The sequence below is a fragment of the Cyprinus carpio genome, chromosome B16 (genome assembly GCF_018340385.1).
Source record: "Cyprinus carpio isolate SPL01 chromosome B16, ASM1834038v1, whole genome shotgun sequence".
Taxonomy (NCBI): Eukaryota; Metazoa; Chordata; class Actinopteri; order Cypriniformes; family Cyprinidae; genus Cyprinus; species Cyprinus carpio.
Window position 1 is genome coordinate 2643851 of NC_056612.1, and position 22958 is coordinate 2666808.

The window sequence follows — 22958 nt, forward strand, 5'->3', positions numbered from 1 at the left end:
AATAATATGAGGTTCTCTCCAGAGATGTTTTGCCACATATCTGCAATTAAGGATGATTGCTGCGTAGTATGGGTGTTTCTATTTGCCTGAACTTCTTCAAGTGAGTTACGGCGCAAACCGAAAATCCAGCACCTCTCCTTCACTGCTGATACTGTGACTATTCTTGTTTGTATGTGTTCATTTGCTGGCATTTCCACATTTCTTTTTACTCCCTTAAAAACAAATTTGTCCATTCTGATGCTCAATTTTACCGAACTAATGGCTGTTGATGACTATTTGAATTGAATTCTGCCAAAGTGCGCGCTTGTATGTGTTCATTAAATGTGGAACATTATGTGAGTAGGTCTGCTCATGTCTGAAAATAATATATGAAAAACAAAAGAATTTTACATAAAAACATTAGGCTATAGCTTATATTTCTTTAGTACATTTTTAAATGAATGTAAAAACTAAAATGATTTGTAAAACTGAAAGTTATTTTTTTTAATTGTGTTCAGCATGGTGGGCCGCATTTGAATTCGTGACGGGCCGCATGCGGCCCGCGGGTTGAGAACCACTGTCATAGACCAACAACCCAGAAAAAGGTGTGTCGACTTGAGGGACTGCACTACTGTTGCTGTCAAAAGCAACCACATGTTATGACCCACGCTTCATTCTAAATTAACTGCTCAACTGCATGAGGTGGGTGTACATTGCGTGAGTTTAGACCCCAAAAAAGTTGTGAATCCTTCTACACGTTATGAGTCAGGTAACCTGATAATCATGTCAAAGCAGTTCATGTGTGTAAATTTGTGCACACCATATGAATGCTCTGGACCATGCATATGCAATCGTTTACTTGAGTGAGCTAAATTACATTTACATTACATTTAGTCATTTAGCAGACGCTTTTATCCAAAGCGACTTACAAATGAGGACAATGGAAGCAATCAAAAACAACAAAAGAGCAATGATATATAAGTGCTATAACAAGTCTCAGTTAGCCTAAATGCAGTATACGTAGCAAGGGCTTTTAAATAATATAATAAATAAAAAAGAAAACAGATAGAATATACAAAGAATAGAGCAAGCTAGTGTTAGAGGTCTTTTTTTATAATTGTATAATAAATGAAAAGAAAATAGATAGAATACAAAAAGATTAGAAAGGTAGCTAAGTAATGAAGTAAACAGTAAACCAGTCTGTTTTACATTTTGTGTACACTTTTAGATTAAATATGACACTCTCATGAATGAAGTTAAGCACTCAAATTACATAAAGTCATTATCCAGAAGTTAAACTAAATTATTAGGGATGCACTGATGTATCGGCCACCGATATTTATCAGCCGATTTTTTATTATTTTAAAGCCATCGGCATATCGGCAATAGGATGAAAATGGTTGAAACCGATGGTTTATTAATTAACTGCATGGAGACAATGTGTTGCATGTCTGTTGTATAATCCAACATTTTTCTCTGGGTAAAATAATTAAATAATTGCCAAAAATATAAAAAAAAATCTGTACAAAATATAGTTTGTCAGACAGCATAGTATGGCCTATGCAAATGTGACGCTGTTGCATCCAACAAGTGAAATGCCCATGCTCAGCAGTAAATTAATCATAGGCAAGTCACAGTGGCAATTCCCCGGCATAGTTTATCTGAGGATGTCACGAACCACCAAGCATTTGGCCTACATTTAAGTGAAAATTAATGGCAGGTAATATGCAAGTTTTTGTGTGTTTGAAACCAGCAAAAATGTACAAAAAAAAAAAAAAAAATGTGTCGTTGTAACTCACTCCGAAGTAAACGGAGAGGAAACCGAGACAACAGAAAGCCGGTTTCTTTATTTTGCAAAAGCTTTACAGTTTTGAATGACGTCTTGCTTCTATCTGTATGACCATCCAGCATTGTTGTGACCATAAATTATGAGTATCCTAACAGTTGCAGTGATCACGTCAGCGCCTCACACGCACACACAACATATTTTTGCTACTTGATATCACAGCCTGTTCGTTATCAAAATAAAAGTTAAAGAAATGTAAAAAGTTACACTGCTCAATTTAAATGGTAGTAGTCAGTAGTCAGTAGTACAGTCTGTGCTGTTCAGTGTGACCAGCGCCTCACTGCTGATATACCCTATGTGAAAGATGATTTTTTTTACATCAATAATGCGAGTGAAGAACAAAGCCTATAGTTTACATAATAAAAATCTTTTATACAAGATCAAGACCCTCTTCAATTTTTTAATTCTTTTTTTTTTTTTTTGAGTAAAGAAAACATGCTGTACTTTATTATTATTATTATTATTATTATTATTATTATTATTATTATTATTATTATTAAAGGCAAATAAAATAACATTCTATTTGTTTTCTAATTTATTATACAATTCAAAAGCAAAAAGGCCTCTAACATTAGATTGCTCTATTCTTTTTCTATTCTATCTGTCTTCTTTTTATTATACAATTAAAAAAAATTGTACTACGTGTACTGCATTATTTCTTTTTTATTTTTTATTTTAAATTGAATTTCATTGCTCTTTTGTTGATTTTGAATGCTTCCATTGTCCTCATTTGTAAGTCGCTTTGGATAAAAGCATCGATTAAATGACTAAATGTATATGTTATTTTTCCTTATCAAACCGGTTTTGGAACTGTAATAATACAGTGAAGTGCAGGAACAGAAATATTTCAATACCGATTCTGCTCGGAGTGAACGGATTATTTTATTTTATTATTTATTATTTTATTTATCTTATTCTTTTTTGTGCAATGTTTTATGTCAAGACCCCCGGGTGTTTTTTTCTTCCTTTTTTAGTTGGTTTTTTTTTTTTGTTTTGTGTATTTTATTTTATTTTGGTGCATCCCTACAAATTATATGAATTTATATTTGTAGTGCATGCTCAACATTTGATCACTTTCCCTGTAACATGCTACAATGACAGCAAATTAAGTGCCTAATTATTCCTCTTTAAAATAAACTGCAGATCTCATGTTCTATGAAAATATTTTTTAGTGAGAACAATGATCATGTGCACTTGGATATTATGGCAGACACTGCTGGATTGAGTGGTTGACAGTGTTGGGCAAGTTACTCTGAAAATGTAATCAAATAACTGATTACTCCTTTTTTATAAAGTAATCACGTTACTGTTCTGATTACTTTATTTCAAAAGTAATTAGTAATTAGTTACATTACTAGTTGTTACTTTATTCTCCATGAAATTTATGTAGCATTCATGCTCCCGATAAATATTTGTTATTAAAGCATCAACATTCACAGAACACTGTTATTTTTAACTAAAGCAAGCGGCTGCTGCATGCATGGTTTGGATGGCAGAATGCCAGCAAAGAGCGCTGCGTGTATAATCTATAAAAGACATCTCAGTTCATCGCAATCTCACAATTCTCTGTTATAACACAATAACTATATGCATAATGAATCTTTAATAATGTCTACAATTCGTGTGTTATAATGAGAGGATATTTTATATTAATTCATGTTGCTTTTGTGCAATAGATGAATAACAATTTATTTTAGATATTTTATCTTTAGATATTTCTATTTCGAGGGAGTTCCGTAAATCATTTTATTCTCCCGCATCCCACACACACACGTGTCTCTCTGCTTGCCTATCAAGTCTTGTCCTGCACTGTTCTCTGTTGCATCGGGTCTCGCGGGAGCAGGTCTCTAATCCACTGGCACTTGACTTGACAGTGCGTGTGCTACATCCTTTTTATAATCTCTAGATTATAACACTGTCAGCAATGTAACACGGCAGTAACGTATAGAGACCTCGGCATGTACCTAAACTCTGATTACTATTTTGAAAAATCGCTTCAACCCGCGAACATGAAAAACAACCACAGATTCGGCAACACTGGTTGGCATTTACTACACAGAGCCGTAATTCACTTACAGTCTACACAAAATCGATTTTAAAATCGCAGGCGATTCTTTGTCGATTTGAAAGCGATTTTGTGTAGCTTGTCGGTGGACTACAGCTCTGTGTAGTAAATGCCGCTTCACCTGAACCAGTGTTGCCAAGTCTGCAGTTGTTTTTCATGTCCGCGGGTTGAAGCGACCCCAATACCAATAACGTGATATTTAGCCCCTAAAATGAGAATTTTACCAAGGCAACCATGCCAAAAAACGTATATTTTAACCCCGGGATGCAATTTTTATCGGGGAACCTCTTGGAAATGCGATTGGGCTAGTTTTGGACTAGTTTTGAGAAGCAACTGGGCAGGATTTGTTGTGGAAACCTGGCAACCCTGATCTGAACGCACGTGCTGGAGATACACTACTAATTACAGGAGCGTCTTTACTGATGAGATGCGCATGAAAATCGTATTCGATTTTTTGCACAGCCCTAATTAATAGAGGACAAAACAGAACTGAGCAGACAGGGTATTTAAACACAAGGAAAGTAATGAGAGGAATGGACAGAAGTCCATGACTATGACAGTTCACCCCCTCCCGGAACGGTGCGTCCTCGCACCGAAAGAGATAGTCCAGCAGAGGGAGGGTGGGGGTTCAGGAGGCGGGCGTGGGGCAGGCATGGGGCAGGCAATGGAGAGGGAGCATGGAGCATAGAACCAGGGTGGAGTGGATGGAGGTAGGAGCCAGGGAGGAGCCCGGAGAAGGAGGAGCCAGATGGTCATCTAGAGGCCAGCCAGGATAGAGGCCCATGGTGGAGTAGACGGCGGGAGGAGCCATGGTGGAGGAGCCGACAACACCAGGGCGCCGACTGATGGAGACTGCAACAATGGATGAGGAGCCCAGGTTGGAGCCGAGCAGATGGAGAGTCAGGGTGACACAGAGGGTCCGGAGGTCCAAGGCGGCGCTGAAGGCACCGGAGACCGAGGCGGAGGCGGAGAGTGACTGAGGATGGAGGTGGAGCCAGAAGAAAGAAGGAGCCTGACAGAGCCAGAGGGATGGAGTGACGAGGCAAAGCCATAGGAGTGGAGTCGACGACTGACCAAGGCAGAGCCGGAGGGACGAGGGAGCTGGTGGGATGATGGGCCATGGTGGAGACAAGGGAGCTAGGTGCCAAGGCGGAGCCGATGGGTCGAAGGACCGAGGTGGAGTCCAGGGCTCGGAGGCTGGAGGCAGAGACAGGGAATCCCCACGCCAAGGCGAAGCTGGAGACTGGAAGTCCCGCGGTGAATCATCGCGCCCAGATGGTGCTGACTGAGCGTGAGCTGCGGGACTGACTGGCACAAGCGGAGATGGGGTTGAGGAACTGGCTTGTTTGAGAGGCGGCGGGAGAGGGAGGTTGGTAGGGAACACAGATAGACTTGGGCTGGGCGGAACCAGCGGAGACATAGGAGGACTGGGAGTTACCTCCCCAAACCAGTCTATTAAATCCATTTCAAAAATGTCCATAAGTTCCTCATAATAAACTCCAGAGACTAGTTGCAGCTCACCCTCAGGGGCGGGAGGGTGGTTGGGGCTTCCCTCCAAGCCCTCGATCTCCACCAAAACTCCCTTGGGAATGGACGATGTTGCCGGCTCACGTGCTTGGTCAGATGCTGATCGAGGCTCAGGCTCCATGGCGACAATCAGCTCAGTCGTAGTGGGCTCAGGCTCTCCGTCTGCGGTGGGCTCAGGCAGTATCTCCGTACCGCGGGTGATGGCTGGCTGGTCTCTGGGTCGGGAGTGGGGCTGGAGATATCCTCTTCAGCAGGGCTGATGGTGAATGGAGATCCATTTTTCTCCAGTACCCACTCCACGAAAGCGGCGAAATCCTCTCTGGGACCGTTTGCTGGCAGGCGTGCCTTACACCGCTCGCTCAGGCCGTGATAATAAAAGGCACAGAGCGAGCGGTCTGGGAAGTGGGTAAGGCACACCAGATCGAAAAAGTCCATAGTATGGTCCTCCAGCGAACGGTCCGACTGCTCCAGGCATAGGAGCTGGACTGCCGGGATATCCATTCCGGGAGAGGGAGAAAACAAAAATGAGAACGAAAGAAAAACGCAGCTAACTTACTTTTAGGTCTGCTATTCTGTAACACGTGTAGGTGTGCTAAGTTAAGCGCATGACGAAGGAGATAACAAATATGGCTTTTAAAACATTAGTGGTAAAAGATCGCTGACGGCCCCAGATTATTATTGTTTCACTTTCACAGCACGTTAAACATCACTCTCTTACTTGATCTGGGGAAACTGTGCATCAGATGAAAGTTTAAAGGCTCTAGCTTCGATATTTGACCACTGTTTTGATAAAACATTGTTGCAGTGACAGTTATTTATTAATTTATGTCAGGAGTGCAAAATAATAAATCCGTATTATGCCAAATTTTGAATAGAAATTCACCACTCATTCATATTCAGTCACGTCAGCAGTGGGTTTATTTGTGTTCACATAGACTCACTGAAAAGCGTCAAAAAGGGTTTATAGACCAAAGATGCATATCTACGGAGATATATTGATATATTTACTGATGTTTACTTCATATTTCTTCAGACAGAATAATCATTTCTATTCATTTTCCACTGATTTACGCTATCTGATGATAAATAGCCTCTCCCAGCGCTGTATGTGTGTGTGCCGAGCTTCGTGCACGCGCTGTGTCTCACACAGACTCTGATTCGTCCTTCGCCTTGTCAATCTTAGAGTCCCATAACAAGACAACGTCACATCGTGTCACATGCTTCATGTACACTTCCGCATTGATATCTGACCACAACAACACAGATACACCTCTGTACCCACGACATATCCAAACAATAAACACGCGATTACGATAGTAAAGCTTGGTATGCGATTTTCTTGAGATTTGGGGCATTTTTATAGAAAATATTGAAAATGTACATCTGAAATGCTAACTTGTGCAGCGATGTAAAAGGCTATAAATAGCATATTTTTACAACAGTAAACGACCAACATTCCACTTGTGCTCGCAAAAGGAAGTTATTACAAACACTCGATCGGGGTTTAAAGTGAGTTTTTGAGTAAAAGTGTACTAATAATTTCATAAATAGTCTGATATACCTTGATGCTAACGTTAGCTCTAATGCTGCTAGATAACAGGTGCGGTTCTTCTTCATAATGCATTTTTTTTCATAATAATTCACGTAAGGTCGTAAGAAAATGTTTTTGTTGTATTTTTATAGTAAGGCTTTTAATAAAAGTGGGGCAAATGAATACTGGAACTGAAGATTTGTGTCTTTGTAGACCTTAAAATACCACAACAAAGGCTAATAATGGCGGAATAAAAACAAAAGAATAATGATAAAAGAATAATGCGGATAATGTGTCATACCTGGCGGAGGTGTGAAAGGATCGTTTCGTGAGAACAATAGAATCATGAATGGAGGATCGTTCAGAGCCAAATAAACATGAGAAAGCATAAATGAGAGCTTTACATGTGAGTTTACAGAAGATGACAGGGGTCATAAATCAATCCGATTAGCCTTCTATAAAAACACACGACATGGCCTTAGAAAATATTTCATAAAATTCACAGTTTTACAGATTATATTATGAAATTTCAAATGAAGCATTGGTAGACTTGTGGCTTTAGCTACACTATGTTTCTAAACTCATATCCTACATCAACAATTTTTTAAATACATTTAAAAAATATGTTTTTTAATATTTCTATTTTTTGTTTTTATGTTTGAGTTTATATATCTTTATTATCATAACTGTCTGAGTGATTCTGATTCCTGAACAGTAAACTTTAAAGTGTCAGCTTTGTGAATATATGTTGGTTATGTATCTAGTAAGAAAGAATCATGAGCAGAAACCTTTTTATTTTGGGTATGTAATTTCTGTCTCTATGCTGAAAATGGGGGGTAACTGGTAAGGGGTTAGTGTGACGAAGGAGATAAAAGGTATGGTTCAAACACAAATCCAAATAATCAAACATCACATTAATAGTGGACAAAACAGAACTGAACAGACAGGGTATTTAAACACAAGGAAAGTAATGAGAGGAATGGAAACAGGTGGGGAGTAACCAATTAACTAAACTAGGAACGGAACATGACCAAATAGGGATAACACAAAGGAACAGATGTCCATGACTGTGACATACCTTTAATGGCGTTAAAACTGAAGTCACGTGGATGGGAATATACATGGAAATGATATGCCGATGACGTTATGGATTGTAAAATGAGGTGTTGTAAGATCCATATATGTATATTTTAGTGAGGAGACATCTTCTGTTGACTGGGTTTTATAAAAAAAAATGTGCAGGTTATATATAATATTAAGACAGCCAGACATGCAATAATTCTGGGCAATTGTTCGTTTACATGTTGTTGCGGAGCAGACCATCAGCGTACCCTTTCAGTAGTATAAATACAAGTAGTCCGCATCCGTGCTGTCCGTGTACGCATCCAGATTGCTTATGCGGAAAGTATAGCACAAGCTTAACATACAATTTCATTTTTAACTACAGAAGGTAAGAGGAGAAACCAAAAGTTCTGTAGTTTTTTTAAGAATTTCTATGGCAAGTCACACTTGAATCTTAAGAGTGAGATTCATGAAGAAAACCAAGTTTCCATTGATTAGAGGGAACATGTGGCCAATAAGAAGTCCTCCTCTCCACAGTGCCTGTTGTTGTCTTATCTGATGACAAAAGACATTTGTTCCTACAGAAATCCAATCACACTGAAGTGAACCTTTTCCACAGTGACGTGGGAAGGGGATTTAGAATGCCATCGTGTCTGCTGTCAACTTCACAAAGCAGAGAGATCAAAAAGAAAGAGAACATGAATGTGGAATGTTCCTACTAGTCCCTCAGAGTTCGCATCACTCAAGAGTGAACAAGACAGGCAATGCATTGGTGTTGTTCAGAAAAGGCTAAGTCTCCAGTTCTAACCCAGAGGTCCTTCTGCATCCCAGATTATTCACGACAGGAGCAGAACAGCAAGATTAAACACAGTGACGGAAAAGGCTCAAAATTCATTCATGGTTATTTAACCACAGCAGAGCTATAAGGAACTTGAATTAAATTGAATTAGATTCATCAGGACAACTGAATGCCACTGAGGTAAGGGGTGGCTATATAATCATGAATCATTAGATGCTAAGTGAGTTGATGACATGTGGAAAATGATCCTGACCTTAAGGTGGTCCAGTAACTCTACTACCAGTGCTAGATTCGATTAGTTCTTCATGGTATTAGGCAGAAAATGAACCACAGCAAAGTTGCTGCAAAAAAAATCTATTTTGACAGCTGGCTGTTAACCTTTACCAGAAAACATATGGTAAAAGATTACTGAACTGAATTTTGATAGGAAATGCTGCATGGAGGCTGTATATAGAGGGATAATCATCTAAAGACTCTTTTCATTTCTATTTATAAACTATATATATATATATATATATATATATATATATATATATATATATATATATATATATATATATATATATATATAGTTTTTTTTTTTTTGTATTATTAATACTCAATACTACATTATTTCATAAGATGAACTCCCCTGTAAAACAAAACCAATTTAATCTCTCGGTTTGTTTTTCACAGCACAAGAGTATGAACAAAGAAATGTGGATGCCCATAGGCCCAGAAAAGGTAACAAAACCTTTGATAAAGTCTTCAGCTTGCATAAATCAATGTTCAGCCTGTGAACACAATGACTCTCAATAAAATATGTTTTAGAAGAATCTGGATATTATTATCTGACCTAAAGCAAGGTTTTTTTTCAAGACTGCTATAAAAAAGTCAATGAAATGAAGCTTTTTATAAGAGGAAATAGATCAAAATGCCTTCAAGTCAACTGCTGCCAAAAGAGAAGCTGACAACCAACAAAACCTGTGATTGCTGGATCGAAGTGATCAATATCACATGACATTTTAAGTGTTACTTCATTAGATCTTCTTTATCTGTTTGTCTGATGTCTAGGATACATTTTAAAGCAGAAATAACTTGAATTATTCTGTGAAATCATTATTCTAATATAACTGCAAGTAGCGCAAACAAAATAAAAATAAATGCATACTTATGTTCATAAAATAATGAGAAATTAATTATTAGTCTGACAACAGTGAAACACAACAGCTTTACATTATAAATATGGCTGAATTAACAAAAAAAAGGCCTAATCAATATACTCTGGGATGGGCAATTTTTCAGATTTTACCAATTAATATGAATTTAATGTTTTGCCATGAAAACCTGTAAATAACTACTTCTGTTTGCATCATGGCTGAAAGCTGCTGTTCATTGTTTTTTACAGAACATTTATAGTTAATAATAGTCTACTGGTGTTATACCTTCAGTCATTTTGAATTTGAATTTCCTTGATTTTCTTGTATTATTTCTGAACATATAATATGTATAAGACAAGTTTGTATAAGATGCAATTGTAGCCTAGTTCATGCATCTTTTATGCAAAGATATTTAACAAGTGATTTGTTTTACATCATGTTGACACCTTCATGTGTGGTGCGCTTGGCATAGAATTTTCTTTAACTGGAGGGTTAAAAAAGGAAAAGTTACTTGAATCATGTTGTACTTACATTTTCAAGTTGACTTGTAAAAAAACCAAGAATCAGTCAAATGTTCTGAAAAAAAAAAATGAGATTTTTGGCTTGGAGGGAGATTTTTTTGCCATATTGCCCAGCCCTAGTTACACTATATCTACACCAGAAGCATTTGTTTTGTTACTTCAAAACTAAGTAACTTCTATTACAATCAGTGAAGCCTTCTGCACTGGAAGTGCCCATTTGCCCATTAGTTTGTTAAGTGCACAGTACTGTAAATTGCTGATTGGATTGTTTTTGAATCACAACAATGAATCACCTACCAATTTGTTTGGCTGCTTGGAGGATATTCTTCAACTCAAGAGTGGCTGCTGGCTGATCTTTCTTCTCCAGATGTTGGGTGAAGTACTGAACTATCTTCTGCCATGTCAGACCGTCTCGGCCAAATATTTCCTGTTGTTTCAAGCGTTTGGTCTGCAAAAAGATGCATGTAACAAAACTTATGTTTAAACAGAAAGGACAATTTAATGAATACTGTTTATAAAAACACGATACTCTTCCAGTACAATACACTGAACATTCATAATATATGTGCAATCCCTGAGTCAGCTTTATGCTTTGCCATTAAGTTTACTAAAGGCTGCTTCAATTGGTTACTTTCACAATCCCTTCCAACTTGGAAGTACGCAAGTTTTAAAGGGTTAGTTCACCCAAATATGAAAATTCTGTCATTAATTACTCACCCTTGTGTCATTTCAAACCCATAAGACCTTCGTTCATCTTCAGAACACAAATTAAGATTTTTTTGCATAGAGTCCAGAAACATCTGTGAATTAATCCATGTGACATCAGTGGTTCAGCCGCAATTATATGAAACTATGAGAATACTTTTTGTGTGCAAAAGAAAAAATAAAAACGACTTTGTTCAACAGTTTGTCTCCTCTGCATCACCCTGGTGCCATTTTGGAGAATATCTCGGCTGCGTCATGCTGATACGTGAGTATTAAGTATAAGTGAGTATTAAATACAAATACAATAATTTTACAGTAAACTTCAAAGTATAATGCTACACTCACGGCCAATTGTAAAGATCCACTCACGGCCAATTTTTTTTTTTTTTTTTTTTGTTATTTTTTTATTTTCAAACTGAAAATCAGCAAGCTTTTATTTTGGTGGGATGCTGGCAGTATGTGCTTCTGGGTTTAGCACTCCCGACTGTAGAGCGTCAGTGAATGAAATGTTACAGTTTTACATTGTGCTTAGAAAATGGTAGCAGATAGGCTAGATTTGTGCTTTCAGTTTGAATAGAAATCTTATACAGTACAGTTTGTCGATCTAAAATGGTAATTGTGTATTAACAGCTGTCAACCATGTTGATATGCAAACGCGCCATCTAAACTTATGTATACAGCGCATTTCTTATTTTGGTCGCACATGCGGACCTGCGGACCACTTATGTGCACCCCTGGTTATAAAGCCATTTCTAATGCTTTGGGACTTCAGCGAACCACGGTCGGAGTCATTATCCACAAATGGAAAAAACTTGGAACAGTGGTGAACCTTCCCAGGAGTGGCCGGCCTACCAAAAGCTGAACTTTTTGGAAGGTGTGTGTCCCATTATATCTGGCATAAAACTAACACAGCATTTCATAAAAAGAGCATCATGCCAACAGTTAAACATGGTGGTGGCAGTGTGATGGTCTGGGGCTGCTTTGAAGCTTCAGGACCTGGACGACTTGCCATAATTGATGGAACCATGAATTCTGCACTCTATCAGAAAATCCTGAAAGAGAATGTCTGGCCATCAGTTTGTGACCTCAAGCTCAAGCGCACTTCAGTGATCCCAAACAAGTCAAGCTCAAGAAAAACAAAATTAAGGTTTTTGAGTGGCCAAGTTAAAGTCCAATTGAGATGCTGCGGCATGACCTTAAACAGTCCATTCATGCTCAAAAACCCTCCAATGTGGCTGAATTAAAACAATTCTGCAAAGAAGACTGGACCAAAATTCCTCCACAGTGATGTGAAAGATTCATTGCCAGTTATTTCAAACGCTTGATTGCAGTTGTTGCTGTCAAGGGTGGCACAACCAGTTATTAGATTTAGGAGGCAATTACTTTTTCACGTAGGGCCAGGCAGGTTTGGACAGCTTTTTTCCCTTAATAAATAAAATAATTATTTTAAAACTACATATTGTATTTACTCGGGTTATCTTTGTGTAATATTAAAATTGTTTGATGGTCTGAATCTTTTAAGTGTGACAAATATGCAAAAAAAAAAAAAAAAAAAATTCAGAAAAAAAACCTTTTCACGGCACTGTTGTGTATGTATACTACCTGTCTGGGATCTGTTCTGTTGAAAGAGGTCTCTTATGCTCACCAAGGCCAAGTTTACGTAATCAAAAAACTTGTTTCTGCCATAAGAAAAAAAAATGCAACTCAAAAAACTGATTTTTCATAATTCTGACATTTTCTTAAAATTTTAAGAAGAAAAATCAGAACTAAGAGATACAAACTAGCAATTGTGGAAAAAAAATATTATAAGATTATAAGATAAAAGTCACAATGAACTTCTTAAAATTTTTATTCAGTGCCAGTCAGAAACCAAAAACAACAAAAAACTGAAACATATAAACTCAGAATGTCCAGATATACTCTGATTTTACATCTCACAGTTTTGAGAAAAGGGTCAGAATTATGAAATATAAACTCAGAATTGCAAGAGAAATTATTATTTTTTATTCTGTGTTTTAAACATAAACGTGTAATATCAAGATACACATCGAGACATAATTATTTTAATCACCCATCCCTGTGAGACTAGCAAATCTGAAATCATATTATTTTGTGTTCTGAAATACTGTAAAACCTTAATGAAAGGAGTTCCACTGCAAACAGCTGAAGGATACAGTAAAGGGTTATTTGAATAAGCGCCTCAGTTTGTGATATCTGTTCAATAGGTCATGTCACCGGGTCAGTAAGTAAATTAACACCACGCCATTGTATCAGCACTTCAGTGCCCTCTCAAACACAGCATTATGAGTGAGCGCTTGGAAAAACCTGCAACATATGCTCTCCGTCCAAAAACAGCATCAGTGGCGATAAAGAAATCTGAATTTAGAGACGAGGAGAATAATTTACACTGTACGGAGGTGTGGCCTTCTGCTTCTGCAAAATCCCAATAAAGGCAAAGTCAAGAGAGAGAGAGATTAAAGAGAAACAGAGTGGTCAAAGCTTATTTAATACACTATGAATCACACTCTCAAGGTCGTTTGAATAAAGTACAGACAGAGGACATCAGATTACAAAGAGACAAAAGCTGTTTTGGCGATTAATTAGAGCGATATAAATCTGTAAACTGATATTATCAGCATACAACAGCACTTTGCAGATATATCTGTGGCCTTAAGTCCACTTTAATCCATATATCACAGCTAATCCATTGGTTAAACTTCCTAACTTTTGCCGACTATGTGCAAAGCATTGGACATGACTACAGGTGATTGATAAAAAACAGTTCAGACATAAACTGTTTCTGCCGGTTGCGATGCAGATAATGCCTAAATAGTCTTGCCAGTGCAAAGTCACCATCTTGATGCTATTGTGTTTTTGGGAAGTGCAAGGGTAGTATTATGCATTTTTTTGGATTTTCTTCAAGTTTACGGGCATAAAAATGTTGCTGTTTACACCTGGTATTAAGATCGGTTGACCAAAGTTTGGTTTGCAAACTCGACATTACGTCTTTGTAAAGACAATGTGGGTCTTGCTATAGACAATGTATCACCCGGGTAGGGCTGTCAAAATGGTTGAAAAACTAAATTCGAATTTTGTACTTAAATATTATCAAAATTCAAATTATATTTGATTTTAAAAATGCATAATTTCAGTTAGGGTGAAGAAAAGCTTTTGGCTTCTCTCCTGAGGCCACAAGAGGGCGCATCAAGCAAAATATTACTAATGCACGTGTATAATATTTAAAATAATGTTCATGAACCAATTATAATTAATTGCTTGTACAACTATAAACAAAACAGCATCATGTATGCATGCATAGTTTAATACAAAGGGTGGAAAGCCAAACACACAGAGTACATTTTTCATTTAAAAACATGAGATGCGGTGGGATTGGGAAAAAACCCACCATAAAGTCTCAAGATATGTTTTTAAAAAGTTGAACTTACATTCATTTTACATGGCTTTCTAAACATGCAGCTTTCTTGTGCAAGACGCGAGTGCAATGGTGATAGAAGATGTACGTGTGTGAAGTGTGCGAGATGTGAGTTCTGTGTTGATGGCTTGGTTTCAGTTTTGATGTAAACAAGATCTTCTCCACATTGATGTTCTCATTTTCTACAATATTTGAATATCTGGCTGTGCGCGAGACGGAACGGAACGGAGAATGTGAAGTATACCCGGGCCTTAAAGCCTGTGTTATACTTTCCGCATGAGCAATCCAGACGCATACATGGAGAGTGCGGACGCAGACTACTTGTAATTATACTACCGAAAGCGTACGCTGATGGAACATGTGAACAAACAATTGCCCAGAATTATTGCACATCTGGCTGTCTTTATATTGTTTTATCGACAGATTGTACAGGTTCGAGTAGCAACAGGCTTCATCACACAGCCTGCACATGTGCAAACAGTTGAGCTGCCAATGGAACGTGCTGGGCCCTCTACAAGGAGTGTACTATCAGTGTCCTTTGACACTCTTCCTGACGAACGGATGTCAATCGCTGCATCGGAGGGTGAGACAGAGCTTTCTGGAGAGGAATATTCGGCTGCGCTGCTGTCCTCTGGGACTGTAGCAATGCCTGTATCCGATCTGGAAATAACGGCTATGCTTTTCTGGGCCACCGTGGGGGTAGGGCTCGAGAGAAGACTTCCACCGTGTCCTGAGCCCTAAAGGTTGGACTACTGGAACTTCACGGTGGTCTGCATTGGTTCTTAGTGCCCTGCCCAGGTGCCATTCTTCCTGGAGGTGCATGAGGGGCTTACCAGGTTATGGATGGCACCTTTTTCTGCCGGAAATTGACCTGCTAACTCCTCCTCCCTCACCACTCTCGATTATGTTGCAGCTAGGGGGTATACGGGGGTGCTCCTGGTGGAGCGGTCAGTTGGGATGCAGTTGTGTCCTAATACCACCTCCACCCGGCAGGGTGAACCATGCCTCCCCTCCCGGGTCTGTAGGTACTTGTCTGGCCTGTCTGGCATTGCTTATACGGCCTGTGGAGAAGTTGCCTGCGCCTTACACACTACGGCGTTACTGCAGGTTCTTCAGGCTTAAGCACTGAGGGACCTGCATGAGGGTGGTCACGATCCGAAAGTTCTAAAAGAGCTCCGAACCGCAACTGACCGGCCGGAGTGCCCCAGCCTGCTCATCGCAGAGGGCGGCCCCCTGCGTCCATCCCCACTCCGATGCCGCATCCGCAGCAACCTCAAGCTAGAGGCGCCGTGGAGCTGGCATTAGGCAGGTGGCCCCGCCTGTCCAGGCCCTCGTCAATCTGGTGGTGAGCAGAAGAGCAAGAGGCCTCGGGACAGGCGACCCAGACAGAGAATGATGCTCCTCTCCCTTCCCAGGAGGAGGGCCGGGTGGAGAATCTGGTTTCCAAAAATCTCAACAGGAGAGCAGTTTTCTCTGTCTCTGGGTCCCAAGAGGGCATGGAGAGTCTCGGCCGGACCCACACTCATCCTCCTCTCTCGCCAGTATGCAGCAGCGGGCATTTCTAGAGAGTCGTCAAAGGCCCTACTCACTCACCCTCTGCCAAACCGTGAAACCAGGTAAGTGTTGCACTGCACACTCAGACCCCTCTTCAGGTTCCTACATTCCACCTCGCTGCCCCAACGTGGGTACGTCGGTGGTCCTGCTGATCCAGCTTGTGTGGTGTCTGAGTACCTGGCTACCCATACCGTCTCGCTGGTTTCCGCGGACCATTAGACTCGGCTATGTGATTCAGTTCAGTAAAACACAGTCTAATTTTCATTTTTGGGTGAACTTACCCTTTAAAGTCTAAGTGGTTGCGATTGCTGCCAACCACGACCCCGTGGAAGTAGGGCTGTGACGGTTGCTGTGACAACCGCGTCACCGTGGTGGTCGGTTGCCACCGCGGTTGTCTACTGCCACTGGCTGTAGTGCACGTGACGTCACACACTCTATAACAAGCATAATAAGTTTTGGCCAAATAAAACTGGCCAAATACAAACGAGACAGCGATAAATGAAATATGTTAACAAGAAATGTGGGAACGATTCCTATTTCAAAGCGTGTGCAGACGAGGAGTTAATGTGGCACTTGCTTGGCAGCGGAACAGTGAACCATGTCTACACCGGACGCGACACCGCCGCATCGCAACAGGTTGAGTCTGTCTAGTGTCTACACTCTGTGTCAGTACCTCATAAATAGGACGAGGCAGTTTACTGTCGGGGATTGTCATGTCATGTCGTGCCGTATCCAATGTAGTATCACTTATTATAATGAATTCTATAGTATTTTGTCGCACCGCGCCGCTCGCGTCCGGTAGACAGGGTGTATTTAACTTTCTTATTTAGGCTATTTTCTTGTTTAACTGTATTTTTTTCTTTGATATTTATTTTAGTGTTTTGCAGGCTTCGCATTCACTGATGGAAGTGCTAAAATAAACACTAGCTGACGAGTTAAATCGGGTGTGTTAGATGAGTGAGACAGTGCTGGGCTGCTCCAGGACAGTTTTGAAAATCATTTCAAATGTATGTTCTTAAATGTGACTCATATAAAATATATTACATGCATGCACAGATTTAAGTCAACTTTAATCGCCTATTTGGTAACTTCATGACTTAACTGACCACGACATTGCATGCATGTAGTTTATTTCGCGCTTTGATATGAAATAATACAGGCCTTTGTGCGTGCAATTGAAGAGCATGCGGACTCGTTTGACTCGCGCCTGCCACTGAAGTGAAGTGGAGTGCTCGTCTGAAATGTCTCCCGTTCTCAGTCATTCTGCGACTGAATAAATGCACAGAATGCACAGTGACAGAAGCAGCAGTTGTGCAGGTGATTATTTTTTTCAGTTTAACGTTTAAATTAATATTTAATATTAATTATATATAGCTCAACACCACGTCACCAGCGGTAGGTGGTCCCATTACCGCAGCGGTGGTAAAAATCTGCCACTGTCACAGCCCTACGTGGAAGGGAAGTCGGTGGGGAAGCATGACCTGATCATCAGGTTCCTTAGGGGGGCAAGAAGGTAAAATCCTCCACGGCCCCCATCTATACCTTCTTGAGACCTGTCTCTAGTGCTCAGAGCATTACGGCAGGGCCAATTTGAGCCTATGCAGACAGTCAAGATGAAGTTTCTGTCAATGAAAACCCTGCTCCTGCTTGTATTGGCCTCCATCAAGAGGGTAGGGGACCTGCACGCATTTTCGGTCGACCATTCGTGCCTAGAGTTCGGCCTGGCTGACCCCCAGGTAATCCTGATGCCCCAGCCCAGCTATGTGCCCAAAGTTACCCACTACTCCCTTCAGGGATCATGTGGTGAGTCTGCAAGTGCTGACCCCCGAGGAGGCAGACCCAGCCCTAGCTTGGCTTTGTCCCGTCCGGGCATTGAGACGCTGCGCAGACAGGACACAAAGCTTCAGGACCACAGACCAGCTCTTTGTCTGTCATGGAGTCAATTCATAATATTACTGGGGGGGGGTTGTTGTTTGTTTGATTTTTTTTTTAGTATTTGATCCAATAAAGGAAGCCTTGGTAAGCATAAAAAACTTCTTTCAAAAACAACCTTAAACAAAGGAGATCATGTGACCCTTCGACGGCGGTGCACGCACGGTCCTTCGCTCTGCTCACTCTGTCAAATATTCTACAATCCTGAAAGTAAATTTCGAACCATTCTCTATCTATTCCATCATGATTACTTCATGAGACAAAGGAAAAGAGTGATTGAGCAATCGCCAATAAAAAAAAAATACAAAGATTCCACTAACAACAAAGAGGATCTCAATAGCGCCATTGCTAATGGTATCAAGCTAGCACTTAAAGAACAGCAAAGTACTTTGGATACCATTTTGGCCTCGACAGTAAGAGATGCGATAGACTCTGTACTGACCTTGGTATTGCATGACCTACATATGGACATACAAGCGGCCAACAATTCTGTAAAGAGCTAAAAACAGAGTTGAAAATCTAGCCATCGCGTCAAAACAGACACGTGACCGGGTCGATTCGAAAACATTCAACAAAAAAGTATTATTCACACTAATTTACAAATTATAAATACATTTATGTATGTGTGTGCGCTTTCATGTGGTTAAATAAGCCATTGAAGGATACCTGTTATAATTTACTCACGCTCAATAACTTAGTTTTGGCACTCAATTCTAATAGAATGAGCCACATTCAAAGTCAGTTTACACACATGTGATCACATCATTTGATTTCTACTCCTTTTCTAACAAACCATTAAAGCTAAAATGCTAAAATTAGCTGAATAAAATGAAAATATGACAAAATAACTATCATTTAACAAAGCTCCAGCTGGATTCATGTTGTCTTACCTTCAGATCATAAATGTCTTGTGTTAAATCATCCTGTTTGCTGAAAGGAGCGCAGGGCTCCAGTGAGCCGAGGAGGAGACATGGTCAGCCGCACTGAAGGCCGTCTGTGCCCAACACCTGTTCATGTGGGAAAGATGAGAAATGTGAATATAGACAGTTCCTTTATGTGTCTTTAACGAAGCAGACAGTATGGATCGTAGCCATTCATTTTACTACCAACACCTGACACAAAATCACAACAGATGACTGAGACAAAATACCTAAAAAGGTGCTTTAAAATGAATTAAATAGATGGCCAAAACCAAACATTCTCATTGTGACAAGACTCGTCAGATCCCCCAATCTGATGATCTCTTCCTCTAACATTTAAGAATCACAAAGTGCTCTTCATTATAGTATATGTACTGTTTTATCACATAAAACCTTAGTTGTGAAAAGCCCTGCTTCAGAAGTGTTCTTGTGCTATTATTCTTAATAATAAACTGCACTTTAATTGTTTTAATATAATTAATAACGGAGGTATCAAATCCTTTCTGGGCCCCTGTACAAGTATAAGACTGTCAGACACTACAGACTGCAGAATAACTGCTTACTACTGAACTAACGTGTTATGATACTGATTTTTAAACACAGTGATAACGACTTCATTATGTAAAATAATGATAATAATAATAATAATAATAATAATAATAATAATAATAATAATAATAAAAATAATTTAACACTACTTCACCAAACCACACACAAGTTTTAGGGGCCATTAAAAAACATGACCAAAACAGAGATAAGCACATGAGAACAGAGCTAACGTCTGTTAACGTACTCATGTTCACATCAGTGTATTTGAAAACCTCGGCACACAAAAACATTATGTTATACAAATATGAATGGTCACTGACCACTAACAAGTAAAAGTTTACAGCGGTGAAGAGAGTGAGGTAAAGCCGTCTCAGCTGGACCTGTCAGAACCGCGTCAACCGGCGTACATGTGGGAAGATTATGGTGAAGTACATTATGGGAAATGTAGTTTTATAAGATTACTACGCGCCCGCTTTCAACGGTTCAACTGTAGTTAGTGGACTACAATATCCGATATAGAGACATATGCGAAAAACAGCAAGGCAGCAGTATTCAGACTGACGCGCTGCAAACAGAGAGCTGTATATCTCATTTCTATTCACCTTCAGCGTTCTTTAGATCATTTGCAATACATTTGTAAGACAGACGTAAGTGCCGTTATGTACCGAAGCTTTGTAAAAAAAACGAATGGTTCAAAAATATAGCTATAAAAAATATATAAAAGTGCAGAGAGCAATGTTATGCATTTGCCGCCTTCTCCTGCCCCGCCGTTACTAAGCAACGGGGTAAACACCTGCTGGCTTGATGACGCAAACGAACCGCGGTTCGGACCCAAATAAAATAATATGAACACAGTCCAGCGAGAAGGGTCTGGCTGCAGACTTGCACTTGCATTCTCAGACTTGCATTCTCAGACTTGCATTCTCAGACACTTGCGCTTCCGCTAGTGACATCACTAACAGTCTTTTTTTATTTTTTATTTTGTTCTGTTTGTTGATTACTTTTTGTTTGAATCGCTCAACATTTTACAACAGTAGCCAGGTGTTGAAGACAAGAAAAAAGAAACTAAATTACGAAGTCGCTTGCAATCGCCACTTGCACTCTCAGCTACCTGCGACGTCACTTGCATTCGACACAAATCATGCGTGTTGCCAGTGGAGACAAGATGATGTGGTGATTAAACGATTAAAACTAATTTAGTACCGTAAAAGTACAGCGTCCTGCAAGAAAAGGACAAGACCCGCAAATCCGCGGCCACAGAACAGCAGAATATGAACGCGATGCACAAAATATCTTAAGTGTTTAATTTCCTCCCGTAGAAAAAAACAAACACTTAATATGGCTTAATGTATTAAGATAGGCCTACATAAAGTGAAATTAAAAGATCAAATTTAATATATAGTTATTATTTAATTTACTACAAGGCAAGCAGATGGCCATAAACACAATGTGCAAACTTTCACTTGTCCTCCAATACAGCAAAACGCTTAATGTGGCATAATAATGGACTATAAAGACAATTTTCTGTTGACTTAAAGTATATACAGACCAACAAATATATGTCTGTATATATGCATTATGAAATGCATTAAGTGATATTAAAAGCATCAATGCGTTATGCGTTAACGTTAAACATTTTCCAATCATTATAAATAAAAGACGTAATGTAACGTTAGCTTAATGGACAAAGACAATGATATGATATAAAAGAGTTGTAGACAGTTATTCTATATGGAAAAATGCTTAACGCGAAACTTTGCGTGTTGCATTTATTCTGGGCTCACCTGCTTGCCTGTACATACCTATTAGTTATGCATATTTTATTTTATTATTTTTTTTTTTTTTTCACTTTTAGAATAATGAAGAGGAGCATATTGAGTTTGGTTTTTATCATCTTAGTCTATTATTATGGCACATTATGCCATGTTTTGCGCATGTTTTGCCATGTTTTATAAATTATTCATTATATTAATAAATTGTATTGAATTTGATATTTTAATAGCATCTTAATAGCATATTAAGTGTTTGTTTTTTCTACGGGAGGAAGACGCTTAGCGAGAGACTTTGCGCACTGCATTCATATTCTGGTGTTTTGTGGCCGTGGATTTGCGGGTCTTGTCTTTTTCTTGCAGGACGCTGTACTTTTACGGTACTAAATTAGTTTTAATTGTTTAATCACCACAGTGTCTTGTCTCCATTGGCAACACGCATGATTTGTGTTGACTGCAAGTGACGGCGCAGGTAGCTGAGAGTGCAAGTGGCGATTGCAAGCGACTTTGTAATTTAGTTTATTTTTTCTTGTCTTCAACACCTGGCTACTGTTGTAAAATGTTGAGAGATTCAAACAAAAAAATAATAATTAAATAGAACAAAAATATAAAATAAAGACTGTTAGTGATGTCACTAGCGGAAGCGCAAGTGTCTGAGAGTGCAAGTCTGAGAATGCAAGTCTGGGAGTGCAAGTGCAATCTGCAGCCAGACCCTCTTGAGTCCAGCAGGGGCAGGGGGGAGGCCTGGTCAAAAAATAAATAAATAAATAATCCGAGTGGATGGGGGTGGGGGGCATGTTCCTTATAGCTATTTTTATATAATGATTGCAAAATTTGTGTAATTTTTATTTATTGAAAAAAATAGCCTTATTATTATTATTATTATTATTATTATTATTATTATATATATATTTTTTTTTTTTTTCTTCTGGTGCCTGAAATGAGCACAGTTTTAGGTCTGGATGTCCTGTACAGAGGACATTCAGGGCTTTTCAGAGATACCAAATGATTGGATGTTTCACCATGACCAATCCCTCTCCTTGATCATCAAAAATGTCTGAAATTAATTTAGTGACACTCTTATGGAAATATGATAATATTTTGTAATTAATAAATTAATTAATCAAATTTTTAAATTGTGTGTCATTAATCAACATCTCAGGAAAATGTTATGGGGTTTCAAATCAAAATATGACTTTATGTTACGAAACAGGACGTTGATTTCATACATGTCCTCATATGAGGACACCGGGACTAAAAGCATTTTTATTACGCATTTTTGGAGACATAACAAATGAATAGGGAAAGAAATTATATTTCAATATTCTATGAAATATTATATATTATTATGTTAATCTTGTCAATTATTACTCCCATTATTACACTTCTTTTTTCATTACGTATTATAATGAGAAAACCCGTTTATTTCATTTTACACACATTTTGCAGAAATAAAAATGGTATATTGAATCATTCAGTTATAACATAGTTGAGAATCATCTTTATACAAAGTTTGGTGGAAAAAAAATCTTGAAATCTAAAAATTTATTTGTGATTTTAAAAAATCAATTGTTTTTGCCTATGCATGTTTATTCATGTCTTTTCATTTTTTTATTTCTATTTTTTT

At 38.9% G+C, this 22958-nt stretch overlaps 1 protein-coding gene across 1 annotated transcript in view; it reads right to left on the reverse strand.

Moving 5' to 3' along the window:
- Positions 1 to 20174, reverse strand: part of LOC109094733 (activating signal cointegrator 1 complex subunit 3-like) — a 154284-nt gene extending 134110 nt beyond the window's left edge. Inside the window, exons 1-3 of the mRNA XM_042740349.1 lie at positions 19883 to 20174; positions 18984 to 19100; positions 10767 to 10917 (exon numbers count right to left, since the gene is read on the reverse strand). The gene's annotated coding sequence lies outside the window, so the exon portion shown is untranslated. The remainder of the gene's footprint in view (positions 1 to 10766; positions 10918 to 18983; positions 19101 to 19882) is intronic.
- Between the last annotated feature and the right edge of the window lie 2784 nt (positions 20175 to 22958).